The sequence below is a fragment of the Dipteris shenzhenensis genome, chromosome 19 (genome assembly GCF_047967505.1).
Source record: "Dipteris shenzhenensis isolate YYH24624 ecotype China chromosome 19, Dip_SZ_1.0, whole genome shotgun sequence".
NCBI lineage: Eukaryota > Viridiplantae > Streptophyta > Polypodiopsida > Gleicheniales > Dipteridaceae > Dipteris > Dipteris shenzhenensis.
In genome coordinates this window covers 47,943,706-47,963,195 of record NC_141614.1, presented here as the reverse complement: position 1 = coordinate 47,963,195, position 19,490 = coordinate 47,943,706, and positions in this window count along the sequence as shown.

Here is a 19,490-nt window from a genome sequence, read left to right as displayed (position 1 = left end):
TAGCATGCCCTTACCCTTGCACTCTCTACCCTTGAACTCCCTCCTCCTCCTCCTCCTTCCTCCCTCTTCCTTCCTCCTCCTCATCCTCCTCCCTCATCCTCCTCCTCCCTTCTCCTCCTTCCTCCCTCCCTTGAACTCCCTCCTCCTCCTCCTCCTCCTCCTCCATCTCCTCTTCCTCCCTCCCTTCTCCTTCCATCTCCTCCTTCCTCCCTCCCTTGAACTCCCTCCTCCTCCTCCTCCCTTCTCCTCCTTCCTCCCTCCCTTGAACTCCCTCCTCCTCCTCCTCCCTTCTCCTCCATCTCCTCCTCCTCCCTCCCTTCTCCTCCCTCCTCCTCCTCCTCCCTTCTCCTCCATCTCCTCCTCCTTCCTCCTCCTCCTCCCTTCTCCTCCTCCTCCCTCCCTTCTCCTCCTTCCTCCCTCCTCCTCCTATCTCCCTTCAACTACCTCCTCCTCCTCCTCCCTTCTCCTCCATCTCCTCCTCCTCCCTCCCTTCTCCTCAACCCTTACCCCTTGAATCCGCGAAGGAGACTAGCTCTCCACTCCTCAACCTTGGACTCCTCCTAAACTTTGCAACCCCCTCTGAACCCTGGAACTCCTAGTTAACCATCTCAACCCTTTTTCCACTTCTAACCCTAAAATCCCCTTCTAAACCCTTGAACTCCCGTGGAGGCGAGAGCCTCCATCAATCGTTTTAATCAAGCCCTCTTTCTCATTCACGTACGCATGAGATCTGCTTTCCATGCTTTAGTCTACACCTCTCAATGGAACACGACCCAAGGACCTATGCTACACGTGTGAACACCTATGCTACAACTAGCAACGACACAACTGTAGGTGACCAACACCCTCGAAACCTGCAATTGGGTAAAACAGAGACAACATTTGGTGCCGCTATCGGGGAGGTTAGCTCCTAAAGTGAAAGCGGAGCACGTGCTTGCATGTGTGAAAAAAGAACCCCCTATGAAAAATCATACAAGATACATCCCTCAAGACAAAGGAGTGAAAAAATGCTTCCAAATGATGCAAAAGAATAATGTTGACTTACAAAATCACATTAATACACTAAACACCCAAAATTAACCCTTAATCCCCCCACCTCCTATAAAAGCAACACCAACCCCCCTCATTTCTTTCCCCAACCTTTTGCTAGCCACTTCCTTCTCCAAATTCCGTTAAGCCGCCATAGTTTCCCTCTTTCTCTATTTTCTATCCACCACCACTTTTTCCGTCAATCCCCCCTCCACCACCACTTTTTCCGTCACCCCCCCCCCTCCATCTCCATCTCCAACTCCCATCATCTTCCTCCCCACCACCTCCACTTTTTCTGTCCATCCCCCATCTCCCCCACTCAAGGTAATCATCCTTTTTCCCTCCACCATCTCTACCTCTCTCTACATCCCATCTCCCCTTTTTTTTCCTCCCCCTCCATCTCCCATCTCCTCCACCACCCCCCAATCTCCACCATCTCTCTACTTCTCTCTACACCCCATCTCCCCTTTTTCCCCTCCCCCTCCATCTCCCATCTCCTCCATCACCCCCTAATCTCCACCTTCTCTCTATCCCCCACTCCCTTCACTCCATTATCTCTCTACCTCTCTCTACATCCCATCTCCCCTTTGCTCCCCCTCCATCTCCCATCTCCTCCTCCACCCCCCATCTCCAACTCCCTCCACTCCACCATCTCTCTATCTCTCTCTATCCCCCACTCCCTTCACTCCATTATCTCTCTACCTCTCTCTATCCCCCTCCACCTCCACCCCCATCCCCACCTCCTTCCCCCCTTTTTTCCCTCTTTCCCCCCATCTTCACCTCCACTCCCCCCCCTTTCCCTCTTTCCCCCCATTTCCACCTCCACCCCCCCTTCCCTCTTCCCCCCCCATCTCCACCTGCACCCCCCCTTTACCCCCTCCACCCCCCCCCCCCCTTTTTTTCCCCCCTCATCTCCACCTCCACCCCCCACTCCCTTTCCATCCATCTCCCCCTCCCCCTTTTTCCCTCTTCCCCCCCATTTCCACCTCCACCCCCCCCTTCCCTCTTTCCCCCCCATCTCCATCTCCACCTCCACCCCCCCCTTTCCATCTTTCCCCCCCATCTCCACCTCCACCCCCCCTTTACCCCCTCCACCCCCCCCCCCCCCCCTTTTCCCCTCTTTCCCCCCCTTTACCCCCTCCACCCCCCCCTCCACCCCCTCCCTCCATCCCCTCACCCCTCTCTCTTTTTCCTCCACCCCCTTTCTTCTGTCTCTTTCCCCCACCTCTTCTCTTTTCTCTCTCTCTCTTCCTCGACCGCCCCCCCCTCCGCCCCTCTCCCTATCTAATAAGGCCATAAGGCCTTAAGGGCCAACCCCACGGGCAGCTAGCTCGCAGGCGTGGCACCTACACAAAAGCGACACCCGCGATGCAACGGTGGCATGTTTTTGCCAATCGCAGCGACGGTGACAGCGATGCCAGTACCATAGCGACTCCCGCCCATCGCCCGACCACCCACCCTACCTACATAGCCAAAGGGCCTTCAAGGCTCTCTCCTCCATACCTCCATCCCCCGTCTTCTCGCAAACCCCCCCTCCTACATCTTGAAAAACCATGCCCCCCCCATTCGCACCCCCCGCCCCTTGGTGCATTTGCAAATCTGCCGCCCGCCAACGCCCCCCCTTAGAGAGAGAGAGAAAAAAAAGGAGGGTTAGACTAACCCTAAACAAACTAATCATAGTTAGGTTAGTTGACATTAGGTTAGGTTAGTTGCCCACCAGTTAGGTTAGTTGACCTTTGATTAGGTTAGTTGATCAAAGGGTTAGATTCACTTAATAGTGGATCATCTAGAAATTAACTTTAGTTAGTTGAACTAACTAACGTCAGACTAACTGTTATAGTTACATAAACTAGGTTAGGCCAAGGACCAGTTATAGTAACTGAGTCCAAACTAACTAGCAGTTAGTGCACAACCCTAGTTACGTCAAAGGTCTAGGGCCATTCACACTTGGCCCTAAAGACAAAACGGTCCCTAAAATCCCCTAACTTTGAAGGTCCATATCTTGCCCGTTTGGAACCCAAATTGGACCCAGATTGAACCACAACTTCACACACGGAACCATTGAGCTACGATAAATTTTTCCAACCAATCCCACACCATTTAGGCATCCATAAAACACGTTAATTTGTGCCCCCGTGTGGGTGAACTTTTCGCACTAATTCGCTCATAAAATTTCGCTGAGACCTCCAATTGACAATCCGTCTGCACCGGCACATTTTTCCACTCACGTGGAATAATCCTAGGCACGTTTTTAACATGACAGTCCCTACGACACTAACGCATCTCTAACCCCCCTAACAATTTTGACTCCTTTTTTGGAAACTTGTATCACAGCCGTTTAAAGAACAAATTGTAACCGGATTGAACCCAGATTTCACCCATGTAAAGATCTATTGTAAATGAAGTGTTTTGATGTGTTTAACCATCAATTTTGGGCTCTGGTAGTCGCCTCATGTAGGCATTGATTGTGACCCGCCGCTTGCTTATTTTTAACCATTTTCGAGTCCACGAAGGTCGAAATCGTAATCAAACTTCGCAGTCATATGCACCCACCTGAAAATCACAAATATGACTTGTTTATGCACCTGAGATTAGGAAAAAGACTAGAACTTGCCTACTTCCGGAGCTTTCTACGACCCTCGCCGCTCTTCAAGAATTCAATCTCTCACTATTGACAAGTAGCATGGAGGAAATTACAATTGAAGAAGCGACAAGTAGCAATGATCAAAGTCCTTTAGAACACCTTAAAGAACGAAGCAACTGCAACAACAACAATGGCAGACGACACTTTGGTAAATTGGAAATGCCAAAGTACAATGGACGAGGGGACCTCGCCAGGTTCCTTCAACTCTTTGACACAGCATGTTGTGCTAGAGGTGACTAGTCAAATGAAACCAAAGCCGCTTGGTTCCCAATGGCCCTTACTGATATGGTACCTCTACCTACTTGTAGAGGAGAGAGCCACATGGGCACTGCTATCTGACCAGTTCAGAAGAAGATTCCAAACAGAAAGGTTGCAAGATGACCCCGCATTACAACTCCACAATCAATATAAACATGCGCAAGAAAGAAAAGGTCAGAACATACCTGGGAAGAATGAAAAGATTAATAGCAAAATGTGATCCCCGTCCGGACAAGTACCTCATAGCATGGTTCATCCGTGGCCTGAAAAAATCCATTTACAAGGATATGAAAAAAGATAGCAGCTATGCACATTTCAACGATGCTCATGAAACTACAATTGACATTGAGGATGGCGTGACCGATTTTGACATTGATAGAGATGGCTATAAATCAAGTCATCGTGACAAGAAATCTTCAAAGAAAGGAAGCACTTCCCACAAAGATTGCACCACCGAAGAGAGAGTGGAAGCCATGGACCTAAGAGTAAAAGAAGAAATGATGCAGGCCATCAAGCAAAAGTTGTGTGTCTCTCAGCCACCATAGTACCCACGGAGAGAAAATATTTGGTGCCCACATTGTATGGCCAACCATACAGCCAATGAATGCCCGATCTTGAGGAACAGACTCAACCCACCAGAAGTGGCTCAGCCCCCACACTTATGGTGCCCCATTTGCAATGCTGCAGGGCATGGTGTAAATACTTGCTTCAGAATCTACAATATGAGGGTAGCACAACCCCAGCCCCAACAATTGTTGAGATATCGAACTCCACTCGTGATATGCCAGGGTGACCGTTGTGCATTTATGTCGACTTGTTAGCTGAGATGCGGTTGGTACACCGCCCATGAATAATAGCTGGATGACAGCTATCTTTATGTACTCTAGTTAGTGGCTCAGTTAGTATGCCACCTAGGTTAGCTGAGTTTGGTTTGAGACCCACATATAGGGTTAACGTGTTCCTTTTGTACTTAGAGAGAGTTCTTTTGGCTTTCACAACAAAAAGAAGAGGAAAACTGTTTTCAGCCTCCACCTTTGTGTGTATTCCCCCATTGTGTATGTGAGAAAGCTGCAAGTGAGACTCCTTACTTCTCTCCCACTCTCTTCACATGGTATCAGAGCTCGATTCATGGTAAGAAGCTCAAGAAAGCAAACCAAGTTTGCGGTGTCTTGGTAAGAGGATCAGTGTTGCTTTTCTTTTTCGAGTTTGGGAGCAAATCTTTGCAGGTAGCACAGCCGAAAAGTGCAACAGTGCACTGTCTCAGATTGGGACGCCCTCCGCGGTGTGGCAAGAGGGCAGTATATGCTGTGGGAGAGGGTGATGCCCTTGGTGACATTATTTTTTCTATTATAGGCCATTTTGGGGCCCGTTTTAGTGGCGAAAGTTTTCCACAAGCACTCAAAAAAGTGCCCTGTTTTTTGCTGTGTGACCACTATTCCGTAGGTCATTGAAAACTTCCATAAAAATTGCATTATATGCTTGTGCGCAGAGATATTGGGAGTAACAAAATCATTCTTATTGCCTATTAATGCAAAATCGTCACTAGGAAGTGACTTTGTGGTCAAATACCACTTTCGTCAATTTTGCAGATTTGCCCTTGTGAGGCAGAAGTTGTGTTTTTTGAACTGACAGAATATTTTTGCAGTGTTCTGTAATGGCGTCTGATGCTCTTTCACAGATAGTGACTAAAAATCTTGACAAGAACAACTTCCAAGCATGGAAGTTTAGAATGACGAATTTCCTTAAGGGAAAAGGCTATTGGGAGTTCATTACTAGAGTTGAACAAGAACCAGTTATTCCTAATGTTCCCAATCAACAGAAGCTGCAGGCATTTAACCGCTGGCATGAGAGAGCCAGAAAAGTTATGTACTGGCTATCTATCAGTATTTCAGATTCTATGATTGTGCATATTCAGGATGCAAGCACGCCAAAGGAGGCATGGGATACTTTGACAAAAATGTATAGCACAAATACGCAAGCCAGGAAAATGCAACTCAAGCAGGAGTTGCATAATGTGCAAAGAGAAAATATGAGCATCAATGACTACCACATGAAGATGAAGAAGATTGCAGATGTACATGCTTCCATTGGGTTGCCAGTGGAAGATGATGATTTAGTTTCTGTGACCTTGAATGGTCTAGGAAAGGATTATGCACACTTCTGGACATCCATTGCTATCCGTGAAAAATTTCCTGATTTTGAGGAGTTGATTGCTCTTCTAATTTCTGAAGACCACAGAAATGGTGGTGAATTCTTTTCAGGAGGAACTTCAAAGGAATCTGTCTTCTACTCAAATGATGGAAGAGGTACAGGCAGAGGTAGAGCAGGCCGATCTGGACACCGTGGCAGAAATCAGAATATGCAGCAAATTCAAGAAAACCAGTCCTATGGAGGAGGACATGGTAACTTTGGAGGCAGGGGGAGCCAAAGAGGTCATGGTGGATGGCAGAGAGGCCAAAATGCAAACAGCAATGTTGAATGCTACTACTATGGTAAAATGGGTCATATGGTTAAAGACTGCTATAAAAAGCAGAATGACATCATGACTGGAAAATTGCAGCAAGGCAATTATGCATCCTCTAGTAGACAAGGTGATGACAAAAATGAGCATTTCTTTATGGTGCAACACATGACCAATTCTATGAGAAGTGTAGAAGAAAGCAATGATGTGTGGTATGTTGACTCAGGTGCACCAAACCACATGACAGATCATGCAGAATGGATGCAGGATCTAAGGAAAATTGAAAAGACTAGGATTTGTGGAGACTGGCGATGATACTACACATCCTATTGTGTAGATTGGTAAAATTCCTTTGTCTATGCAGGATGGGAAAAAGAAATACCTGTCTAATGTACTTCATGTCCCGAATATCAGCAAGAACCTGGTTTCTATTGGTCAAATGGTTGAGCGGGGCTTGCAAGTCAGATTTAATCCTCATGGATGCTTTGTTGAGGATATGAAAAATAAAGGTCGCTTGATAGAAAAAGGGAAGAAGAAGGGCAAGATGTTTACGTTAGATGCGGACATGCCTGAATTGAGTACAGCAATGTTTGCACATGGGATCAGTGTAGTTGCATATATTGATATCTGGCATAAATGCATTGGTCATGTTAATGTACAGTGACTTAAATTAATGCAGGCCCAAAATATTGTTGCAGGATTGCCTAAGTTCAAGGTTGCAGAAATGCACAAGGTATGTGAAGCCTGTCAATTTGGAAAACAGGCAAGGAAACCATTTCCTAGACATGTTCAAGAGAGATTGGAATTAATCCACTCTGATGTGTGGACTACTAAAGCTGCATCTATTAGAGGCTGTCATTATTTTGTCACTTTTATTGATGACTACAGCAAAAAAGTTTGGGTGTATTTTATGAAAAAGAAAAGTTAAGTGTTTGGGCATTTCAAAGCTTTTAAAGCTATGGTTGAGAACGAAACAGGCCTGCAAATAAAATGCCTAAGGTCAGATGGAGGGGGAGAGTACCTCTCAAATGAGTTTGCAAGGTTCCTACACGAGCATGTCATAAAGCAGCAATATTCATGCAGTCATACCCCACAGCAAAATGGACTTGCAAAAAGGAAAAATAGGCATATTGGAGAGGTATCTCGTGCCATGCTCAACGAAAAAGACCTGCTAGATTATTATTGAGATGAAGTAGTTGCTACAGTAGTCTACATAATGGACAGGACTCCCACTGCAACAATACATGGCATGACACCAGAGGAAAGGTATACTGGTAGGAAACCACATATTTCTCATTTGAAAGTTTTTGGTTGCATTGCCTATGTTCATGTGCCAGATGAGTTGAGATCCAAGTTGGATCCAAAAGCTGATAAGTGCATCTTTATTGGTTATTCTCTATAGTAGAAAGGGTATAGATGCTATAACCCTTCCACTCGTAAGTTTACAGTAAGCAGAGATGTTGTTTTTGATGAGATGAGCAGCTGGTATAAACCAGTAAATGTGATTGATGTTGTAGATGCACAAAATGGTAATGCTGCATAGAAGTCACAGCAGCAATCACAAAATATTAGTGGACCTATAGTGTCCTCTAGCAGTGGTTCACATACTTCACCATGGATAGGCAGATTGAGATCAAGAGGATCTCCTCAAAGCAATGCAGATAGTGGTATGCAAGTATTACAAAAAGGAAAAGAGAAAGTAGATCAACCCATGTTTGATGTGAAATCAGGTCACTCTTATGTGCATGGTGAATCCAGTGGCTCACAACAGAGCCTTGATGATGAGTTGGGTATTCATTCTATTGTTACACTTGGAGTAAGGAAAACAAGGGATGTTTTGAGAGCACCTGGTAGTGAGCCTATTTTGCACAGGTCTACCAGAGTTATCCTGTGGATAGGGTGAAATACATTGGATTTATAGCCATTCACTATGCCTATATGGTCAAAGTGATACATGAACCAGAACCCACTTCTTTTGAGCAAGCCATGGGAAAACAAAAATGGGAGAAAGCCATGGATGAAGAAATGGATGCCTTGGAAGCAAATGCTACATGGGAATTGGTGCCTTTGCCTAAAGACAAGAATGCAATTGGCTACAAGTGGGTTTATAAGGTGAAGCACAATGCAGATGGTTCTGTGAATAGATACAAGGCAAGATTAGTTGTCAAGGGGTATGCACAGACATATGGCATTGATTATGAAGAAACATTCAGTCCGGTTGCAAGGATGCTAGCTATAAGAGCAGTCATTTCTATGGCTGCATCAAAGGGATGGTCTTTGCATCAGATGGATGTAAAGAATGCCTTCTTTCATGGTGATTTGCAAGAAGAGGTCTATATGGAGCAGCCACCAGGTTATGTGCATGATGTTCATCCTAAGTTTGTTTGTAGGTTGAAGAAAGCCTTGTATGGCTTGAAGCAAGCACCCAGAGCATGGTCTGACAAGATAGGACAGTATCTTCTAACTATTGTCTTTCAGATTTCCAAGGTAGATTTCTCACTTTATGTGAGAAAAACAGAGAAAGGCATTATGCTGCTTGTGATTTATGTTGATGATTTGATCATCACAGGTGATAGTGATGAAAATATCCTTCATGTGAAAATGCTATTGAAGCAAAAGTTTGAGATGAAGGATTTGGAAGAGCTGCATTACTTCTTGGGCATTGAGATGATTAGATCCACAAGTGGGATATGGCTCTTGTAGAGGCAGTATGGATTGGACATGTTGTCCAAATATGGGATGATAGGCTATAAGCCTATTTCAGTTCTTTTGGAGCAAAATGTGAAGTTGAGCGTAGATGCAGGTGAGCTTCTGGAAGACCCTACTATGTACAGACGCATAGTAGGAAGTTTGATTTATATGACTACTACCAGGCTAGATTTGAGCTATGCTATTGGGTTGGTAAGTCAGTTTATGCAAGCTCCAAGGAAACCACATTTGGATGCGGCTAGATGCATACTGAGGTATGTGAAGTCCACATTGTAGTATGGACTATTTTATGAGACTGGGGTTTAGATACAGCTGCATGGATACACTGATGCTGATTAGGCTAGTAGTATTTCTGATAGAGGATCTACCAGTGGATATGTGTTCTCTTTTGGGAGTGATGCAGTCACTTGGAGAACCAAGAAACAGCCTACAGTTGCCTTGTCGAGCACAAAGGCTGAGTACAGGGGTGCAGCAATGGCTGCATGTGAGGTAGCTTGGTTGCATAAGCTACTTTATGATATGCATCAGTCGACAAATGGGCCAGTTGTCATTTATTGTGACAACATGAGCAGTATACACTTGGCAAATAACCCAGTCTATCATGCTAGAACAAAGCACATTGAGGTGCATTATCACTATGTGCGGGAGAAGGTTCTAGTATGTTTTATTGATCTAGTGTATGTCAGCATAGAGGATCAGGTAACTAGAATATTCACAAAGGCATTGGGCACAGAGAAGCTGCGCAAGTTTAGAGACTTGCTTGGCATGTAGGAATTAGAATTGAGCTTGAGGGGGAGTGTTGAGATATCGAGCTCCACTCGTGATATGCCAGGGTGACCATTGTGCATTTATGTCACCGACTTGTTAGCTGCAAATGTGGTTGGTACACCGCCCATGAATAATAGCTGGATGACAACTATCTTTATGTACTCTAGTTAGTGGCTCAGTTAGAATGCCACCTAGGTTAGCTGAGTTTGGTTTGAGACCCACATATAGGGTTCACCTATTCCTTTTATACTTAGAGAGAGTTCTTTTGGCTTTCACAACAAAAAGAAGAGGAAAACTATTTTCAGCCTCCACCTTTGTGTGTATTCTGCAAGTGAGACTCCTTACTTCTCTCCCACTCTCTTTACAACAATACCAATAGCTGTCGCAAATCCCAGTGTACAGACAACCGGGACTGGCACCTAATTCACAAGTGCCACGTCTCAACCCACTCCCAGTGAGAACACAAGTGCCTCAACTAATGAGGAATCCCAATCCCCTGCAATATCCATGGGCTCCCAATCTTGGTCCAGTAGTTCCGGTGCAACAACTCCAAACTGAAGAGCAAGAACCTCACTATGAGTATGAAATAGAATACCCTATGTAGTACATGGATGGTGCTGAATGACTCATCCTGGTGTATGCAAATCAAGTAAGACCCATCACATATCGAACACCCATCAAGTATTTTGGTTGTGGAGAAAACCACCACATAGTAGAATGCCCACTAAGAACAAAGCCTCAGCCAACCATGGAAATAAAACCTGAAGTACCCTTGGGGATGATAAGTGTGGAAAATCACAATGTGGCAACACAAGTGGCATCACAACCGATCTTGATCATCACAAGACAATAGAAATAAGTGGCACAGTAAAAACTCCTTTTTGCTCAAAAAGCAAAGAGCCCTCTAGCAAAACAAGCCATGCCAATCCCACAACACAGTGAGACCATGCTTAGCACATCCACTGAAAGTGCCACCCAAGGAGCCAAGGAAGCATACCCCAATGCTGAAATTGAAAAGACGCACTACCAAGCCTTGAAGAAATGGGTTCAACAAGAACAAGAAAATTTTGAGGCAGACAGGATGGCAGTAGCAGAGGATAGAGCACCATCAGCAACTAGCATTGACACAGTGATTGATCCCAAGAACTTCTAAGAGGTAATAGAGCAACATGCAAAACATCCCCAATTGGATGGCACTGCACTAGCAAGCTTGATAAGCTACCCAGTCACGATGCCAATTGGGACCTTACTAAGAAATTGCCCTACAATGTGAGAAAGTTTCAAGGGATGGATCGAATCTTCACAATACTTCCCCCACCTAAAGAAGAGGAAAAGACAATTTCGGTAAAATTCGATGCTCAAGATGACATAAAAAATGTAACGATCCCACTAGAGCATAAGGCCTTTGGTCAATACTCAGCGATAGTGGATGGCAGAGCCAAAGTAAACATTCTAGCAAGAGAGCTATATGAATAATGGGGTCTACCTCCAATGCAAAGTTAATATCCGCCTAGTCAACCACATGAAAATGAAGCCATTAGGTATCGTTGACAATGTGTCAACAAAAATTGCTAGAGTAAGATTCGCACTCCAATTTACTATCTTGGATCTTCCCAAGGGCACCACATCATACCAGATATTGTTGGGAAGACCATGGCTTCGAGAAGCATCGGTACTCCATGATTGGGGCACCAATAGGATAACTATCCAGAATAGAGAAACCGTTGTAAAGATAAATCTAGGAACAGGGGAAATCAAACCCACTATTCCTAGAAATGTTGAAGACACTTCTTCCACTACAGCCACTAGTCATGCATCCTGGGGATACACAAAGTGACATCAACAATTAGATACAGACATTGGCTACAATAGATAATTGTAAAACAACACATCTAATGTTGCCAGATGTGGATGCCCAAATGATACAACTAGAAGCACCAATCGGGGATGATGAATCAGGAAGTAGGGGAAATGCTAGTCTTCATCACAGGCATTGAATGGGACAGTGATGCTGAAGAGTCCATAATAGAAGGCTACGGTGCTGACATAGAGTGGGATCTGGAAATGATAATGCATCCTTGGAAGGCCAAGTATTTGATAATGACTTGGCAAACCTAAAGGAACTCATGGCCATTAAATTCCCCAAGATCGACCCTCCATCACAATCCAAAGGCAACCATTGCTAATGGAATATAGAGATTGCATGTCTTGGTCCTACAAAGAAATGAAAGGGATTCCCTAGAAGTTGCAATACATACCATACCAATAACGGAAAGATCCAAACCAAAGGTATGTGGACCTTACAGGACATATCCCAAGTATGGCACCCATGTCTATGAAGAACTAGAAAAACTACTAGAGGCTGGTTTCATTTACGAGATCGAGCATACCGATTGGGTGTCACCAATTGTGATTGTTCCTAAAAAAACAAGAAGCTCAGAATATGTGTGAATCTCAAGAACATCAATATAGCAACAATCAGAGATCATTATCTTCTACCATTAACTGAAACAATTTTAGAAAGTGTAGCAGGATTTGAAGTGTATAGCTTCTTGGATATGTTAAGCAGGTACAACCAAGTACAAATTGCACCTCAAGATCAGGCAAAGACAACATTTTCCATAGAATGGGATATTTTTGCATACAGATTCATACCATTTGGCTTATGCAATTCCCCATCTACTTTTCGAAGGGTAATGTACACCGCCTTCAAGGAATTTCTCAACAAGTTCCTACAAGTCTTCCTCGATGACTTGTGCGCACACTCAAGAAAAAAGGATCATTTGCAATGCCTTGAAGAAGTGCTTAAAAAATGCAAAGAGTATGGAATCTTTTTTAATCCTCTAAAATTCCAATTCTAGTCACACATGGAGTAGTCTTGGGACACATAGTCTCTTGACATGGGATTGCAACTGACATGGACAAAATAAAGATCATCATGGAACTCCCCCCCCCCCCCGCTAAATGCTAAGGGAATTCAAGTCTTCATGGGACATGCCAGGTACTATGGAAGATTCATACTGAGGTATGCCATGATTACAAGGCCCCTATACAAGCTCCTAGTCAAATTCATTTGGACAAATGAATGCGAACAAGCATTCGAAACCCTCAAGTGGAGATTGATCACAGACCCTATTCTAATGGCACCAAATCGGGACATAGACTTTCATGTACATATTGATGGTTCCAATTATGCAGTAGGGAGTGTGTTATATCAACCTAGCAAACACAACAAAGACTGCCCAATATACTTTGCAAGCAGATAGCTAAATGATGCGGAGGTGAATTACACCACAACAGAAAGAGAAGCCTTGGCAATGATCTACACCGTGAAGAAATTTTGACACTATCTATTGGCTACTGACTTTATCTTCTACACAAATCATCAAGCCTTATTATATCTTGTAAATCAGCCATGTACCATAGGCCAGATCACTCAATGGCTTCTACTGTTACAAGAATTCAATTTCGAAATCATGGTGAGAAAAGGAGCTCAACATTTCATTGCCGATCACATGTCACGATTGAGGAAAGGAGAAGAGCTGGAAGGAATAAAAGATGACCTACTAGATGCCGCATTATTTCAAATAGACGTTGTGCCTAATTGGTGTGTAGACATCATTGGGTATTTAATGGCAGGAAGACCACCTCCTGAAATGAAAGCAGTGGATGCTAGGAAACTAATTCTAAAAGCTGCACCCTATCAACTCATTGCAAGATAACTATGCAAGATGGGCAAGGACCAGGTTTTAAGGAGATGTGTGATGCCACATGAGATCATGCCAATCCTCAGTGAAGCACATGAAGGCATTGCAAGTGGACATTTCCAAGGGGAAGCAACAGTAAGAAACGTCCTTCTCGTAGGATACTAGTGGCCAACACTTTGGTCAGATGCCTATGAATATGTCAAAAGCTGTGATGTATGCCAACAAACTTCTAAACCACAACACAAAGACATCAATCCCCTAACAATAGTCATTTTGATTTTGTGGGTCCCATCCATCCAGTAGCAAAAGGAACATAGGCACATAGATTACTTTACTAAGTGGGCTGAAGCTAAAGCTGTCAGAAAGGCAGATGCCAAAAGCACAGCAAGATTCTTGTATGAGAATGTGTTCACCTAATTTGGATGTCCCATTGAAATTGTGTTAGATAGAGGCACACATTTTGTCAATGAGGTCATCCAAGAACTCTTGTCTGGCTTTATGGTGATCCATAGAAAGAGCACACCTTACTACTGTTATGGATAAATTTGACAAAAGTAAAAAGGCATAAATATGAGTGTGTGCTTGTATGTGTGGCAATAGTATAATAAAATATGGAGTGCATAGGGCCCAAGGTTGAGGTGGCAGGGCATGATCATGTGCCACCCTTCCACGTAAGAGGACCCATAAGGTGTGTTGTACATAATCCATGGTAGTAATATTATAAAATGTTAAGGTGGCATGGCTCCTCCATGTGCCACCCCTCCACCTAGGCAATCCCATGCCTGCATTTAGTGAGATATGGCCCAAAGTCCATGGGAGAAGTAATATAAAATAGGTGGAGATGGGTATTATATTGGGTTATTCCCTCCATATAGGATAGGCCCATGTGGGGGAGGTATAGAAGGTCTAAGAGTGCAAGTTAAATAATGGGGAAAGTAGGATGAGGTGGCAAGATTCCTTGTGCCAACCCTCCAGTTGTCCTCCTAGATGTTTGAACGTATTATAAAATTGGGAAGAGACCAAGGGAGTATCATAGACTTGGGATATGGGAGTTGATAAATGAGGCCAAGCGTTATCGCACACAATTGAGAGTGCGTAACCACCTAGCCCACATGGGAGGCTCTTCCACACACACCATGCATGTGGGAGGATGCATTTATTGGGAGAGACCCCCTCTCTTGGCTATAAAAGGAGGGGGCTATTACTTGATGAGACACACTCATTCTTGTAAAGCGACCTAGCTAGTACTTTGATATTCCCCCCCCCCCCATCCTTCCTTTCAAATAAAGCGTGACCCTCTTCCCTTGATGTCTCCATCTCTACATTCCTCCTCCCATCATGTACATGTTCCTCTTTCCCCTCTCCCTCTCCCCTTGTGCCATAGTCTCCCTCTTCTTTCCCTCCCCTCTTAATCCCTTTCCCCCACCCATGTTAATGCTCCTCCCCTCACGTTCCCTATTCTTCTATGGCCCTCGAGCGTCGCCATACCTATCCTCTAGCCTCTTGTCTTGATTTCTTTTCTGGCTAATAGAAATGGTGTGGCTGCTGGGATCGAAATCTCCACAGCTAGTGGTGTAAAATCTGTTACTCTTACGATTGAGTGCGGCTCTGCGTCCTCTTCCGTGCGCAGTTCTCTACTTTTGCACCTCTAAACTATGTGCCTTCCCTGTCTCTACGGCTCCAAAACCTTCCTGCTTCTGTGCTTCTAGTCTGCCTGCTTTCTGCTCACAGTTCCTACGTGTATTCTGGCTAGCAAAGCTTCTGCTTGTACCGGTCACATATGTAGAACTGTAACATCCATGCTCCTCTGAGTTCCTGCACGTGCATTCATGCATCTACTGCGTATACTCGCGCTTGTACCGATCACATCTGCAGAACTGTAGCATTCGTGCTCCCTCTGAGTTCCTGCGCACACATTCGTGCATCTATTGTGTACACCCATGTGCATCACAAATAGATCATGATGGTTTTTTGGGCTCCTGCGTCTTCTGGTCGCGAACAGTTTTTCTGGGCTTCTGTAAAACTGTAAGAGATCCCATGCCCACCCTCTCTTCTTCTTCTTCTCTTTCTCTTCTCCTCCTCCTCTCCTCTCCTCTCTTTTTATTAAAGAGTGGGATTTGAACCCAAGACCTCCCCCTTCACAAAAGGAAGACTTATCATTGGGCCAACAGATAAGAAGTGATGAAAATGTACTAATATTGCTTATATATTGAAATCCCATGAACTGTAACTCTCTAACCGTGGGGAGTTTTCACATGCTATAAAAAGCAAAAGTACTTCACTTCATGTGCTCTACTCATATCTACTCTTACACCGCAGATTCTAAACTTTTTCAAGTTCACTTCACAGATGCATGCCACACAAAGAGGGTGGATATTTATGTCACTTCTCGACGAGTTTAAGGATTTGGTGCTAGGTCCTCCGTGCCTCTTGAGTCAATTGCTTGGAATACCAAAGTAGAACTCAACACAATGCCCCCAAGAGTGTGGGCTTCATTCCATTATGGGGTATTTATACAAGTTGGAGAGCTTCTCTCTCTGCATGTAGGAATTTTAAGACATTCTCTCTCTACATGTAGAACTTGCATGTAGAAGTTGCAAGTTGCATGTTGCATGTACGAGTTGCATGTAGAACTCGCATGTAGGAGTTGCATGTAGAACTCGCATGTAGAAGTTGCATGTAGGAGTTGCATGTAGGACTTGCATGCAGGAGTTCATGTAGCACTCGCATGTAGGACTTGCATGTAGGAGTTGCATGTAGAAATCGCATGTAGGACTTGCATGTAGGACTTGCATGTAGAGCTTGCATGCAAGAATTGTATGTAGAACTTGCATGTAGAACATGCAAGTTGGATTTCTAAGAGGGATTATTTCTAGCCTTATGCAAGTACAAGCGGAGCTTTGCTGCTACTCTACACACACATTTTGTACTACCTAAGTTCATGTTGGCACAGAGACAACATACTCCCGGATCCATTTGATTACCCATCTTCGGGTTATCGCTTATTTTGATTTTGGCATTGGGATGCCATGTGCGTAACCCAGTGGTTGTTGAGCTTAAGGCATGCGAGTCATTCCTACTGTAATGCTTTTGCACCATACAATTTGTGGTCTATAGTCAGGAAGCTTATCTCCTCTTAAGGGGGGGTAGACAGCTGTGAATTTTAGAGGGGATCTCATTGCTGAGGCTGTGGACTCTGCCATCAAATCTTCTTGGGAAGAGGTTTGGCGGGGGTCTCATTGTTGAGGCTGGTATTTCTTGCTATCTCACATACATGTTGGATGCGATTGCACTCGTATCATTGAGCTTGTAAATAAGTTTTATGCAAGTCTAATATTTTTACATTTAGGAGATGACTGTGATGTTTAGCGGGGGTCTCGTTGCTGAGGCTACATACTCTTTTGCCAATTCATCTTGAGTTTTGACATAGCTTCTTGTCCTGCTTGTGAATTCATTGCATGCTTTGAGAGTATGGAATGAAAGTGTGTGATACTATTATTGATGCAATCTAATCTGTGCCTATGCAAAATCGTGTGAGTTCACGTGATGTGTTGATTAGGTAGGGACTAACTAAATGCTTATTTGTGGGATTTAATAGGGAAACTAAGACTCAATCATCCCTAAAAATTGATTAGGTCTTCCTAAATGTGCCAAAACATGCATATGCTAGTGAGTGTGCATGTAATAATCTAGTGCAAACTATATGTGCAAAAACATGCATATGCTAGTGCGTGTGCGTGTAACAATCTAGTGCAAACTATTGAAGACTTGGGGTTCCCAAAACTTTGTTTTTGTTAGGGATGGCTTACTGTTGAAGTAGTAGCACTTCAGTCAGCTCTCGTTTATTGTTGTGTTGAATTGGACTCCATCCAATGTTTTTAGCAGCACAGCTCCGATGGGATTCTTCTTACTCGGTAGGGTCCTTGACCTAGATACTTCAGTTTCCCCTTGTGTACTTTGGCATTCTATAAGAAGACTAAGTCACCATCCTTGATGTCTTTAGCTTTAAGATTTCTGTTAAACCATGCCTTTCTTTTATTTTTTTCTGTTGTCATGGCATGGTAGGCGACTAGTCTTGTCTTTGTATGCTTCTCCAACTGATAGAGTCTTTCTTTCAAGGATTCATGGTCTCCCATGCATTCCTGTATAGCCATGCGTAGGCTTGGTATTACAAATTCTAGTGGGACCACAGCTTCAAGGCCGTACACCAATTGAAAAGGTGTGTTCCTTGTATTGACCTTGAGTGTCGTTCTGTATGCCTGGCATGAGTGGACAAATGGTCACCCCGAAGGAGGTGCCCACTGAGTAGTAGAAGCCCCCGACGAGGAAGAGCTGAACCTTCTCAAGATACCAATCAATAAGCTAGGTCAGTAATTTGAAAGTGATGACACCAATGCTGTATTCCTGATCACCTACGCTTGGTAACCTATTTGCAGTGAAGTTTGATATTAATTAGGGGACTGCCTCCGTAAGTGTGTTCCAAGCCTATAACAAGAAGGATGCAAGAGAGGATCGGGATGACCATTGGTATGCTCCACTGCCAGAACTTGAATTATCCCATAATTGGAACATCCTTGCAACCATAGACTCAGTCATAAAGTCAAGGATACAAATGGTGCTTATGACTCTAAGGTGCTAGGTGCTATAGTCCCATTGAATATGTTTAATATATGGTGGATTCGGCCTGTCCATTCCCTTGGGGGTAGTAGGGTGTGCTTTTTCTATGGATTACCATAAAGCCAGACAAGAGTGCTTGGATTACCTCATTGACAAAATGTGTGCCTCCATCCGACACAATTTTAATGGGGCATCCGAATCGGGTGATCACATTTTCATATAAGAATCTTGCTGTGCTTCTGGCATCTGCCTTTGTGACTACTTTAGCTTCAGCCCATTTTGTAAAGTAATCAGTGGCCACAATGATGTAGCATGCTTATGTTCCATTTGCTACTGGATGGATGGGGCCCACATAGTCAATCCCCCATTTTTCAAATGGTTTTTGTGCAACAACTGTTGTTAGGGGATTGAAGTCTTTGTGTTGTGGTTTAATAGTCCGTTGGCATACATCACAGCCTTTTACATATTCATAGGCATCTGCCCACAGTGTTGGCCACCAGTAGCCTGCGAGGAGGACTTTTCTTGCTGTGGCTTCCCCTTGGAAGTGTACTCTTGCAATGCCTTCATGGACTTCACTCAGGATTGGCATGATCTCATGAGGCATCACACATCTTCTTAATACTTGGTCCTTGCCCATCTTGTACAGTTGTCCTACAATGAGTTGATAGGGTGCAGCTTTTAGAATTAGTTTTCTGGCATCTACTGCTTTCATTTCAGGGGGTGGTCTTCCTGCCATTAAGTACCCAATGATATCTCCACGCCACTCTAGAATAGCATCTATTTGAAATGGGGTGGCATATAGTAAGTCATCTTCTACTCCAATGGCTTCTTCTTCTGACTTGACACGAGACATGTGATCGGCAATGTAGTGTTGGGCACCCTTGTGAACCACTATTTTGAAGTTGAATTCTTAAAGAAAGAGGAGCCATCTGGTTATTCTTCCTATTGTACACGGACGGTTCACAAGATAAAGCAATGTTTGATGGTCAGTGTAAAAGACAAAATCATTTTCCAATAGATAGTGCCGAAATTTCTTAACAATATACACCATTGCTAGGGCTTCTTGTTCTATGGTGGTATAGTTGGATCTCTGCATCATTGAGTTGTTGACTAATGAAGTAGAATGGGTAGTCTTTCTTATGTTCACCAGGTTGACAAAGCACACTCCCAATTGCATACTTGGATCCATCAGTATGAACATGAGAATCAATATCCCAATTGGGAGATATAAGGATGGGTGCTATGATTAGGCACCACTTTAAAAGCTCAAAGGCTTGGTCGCACTCTTCTGTCCATA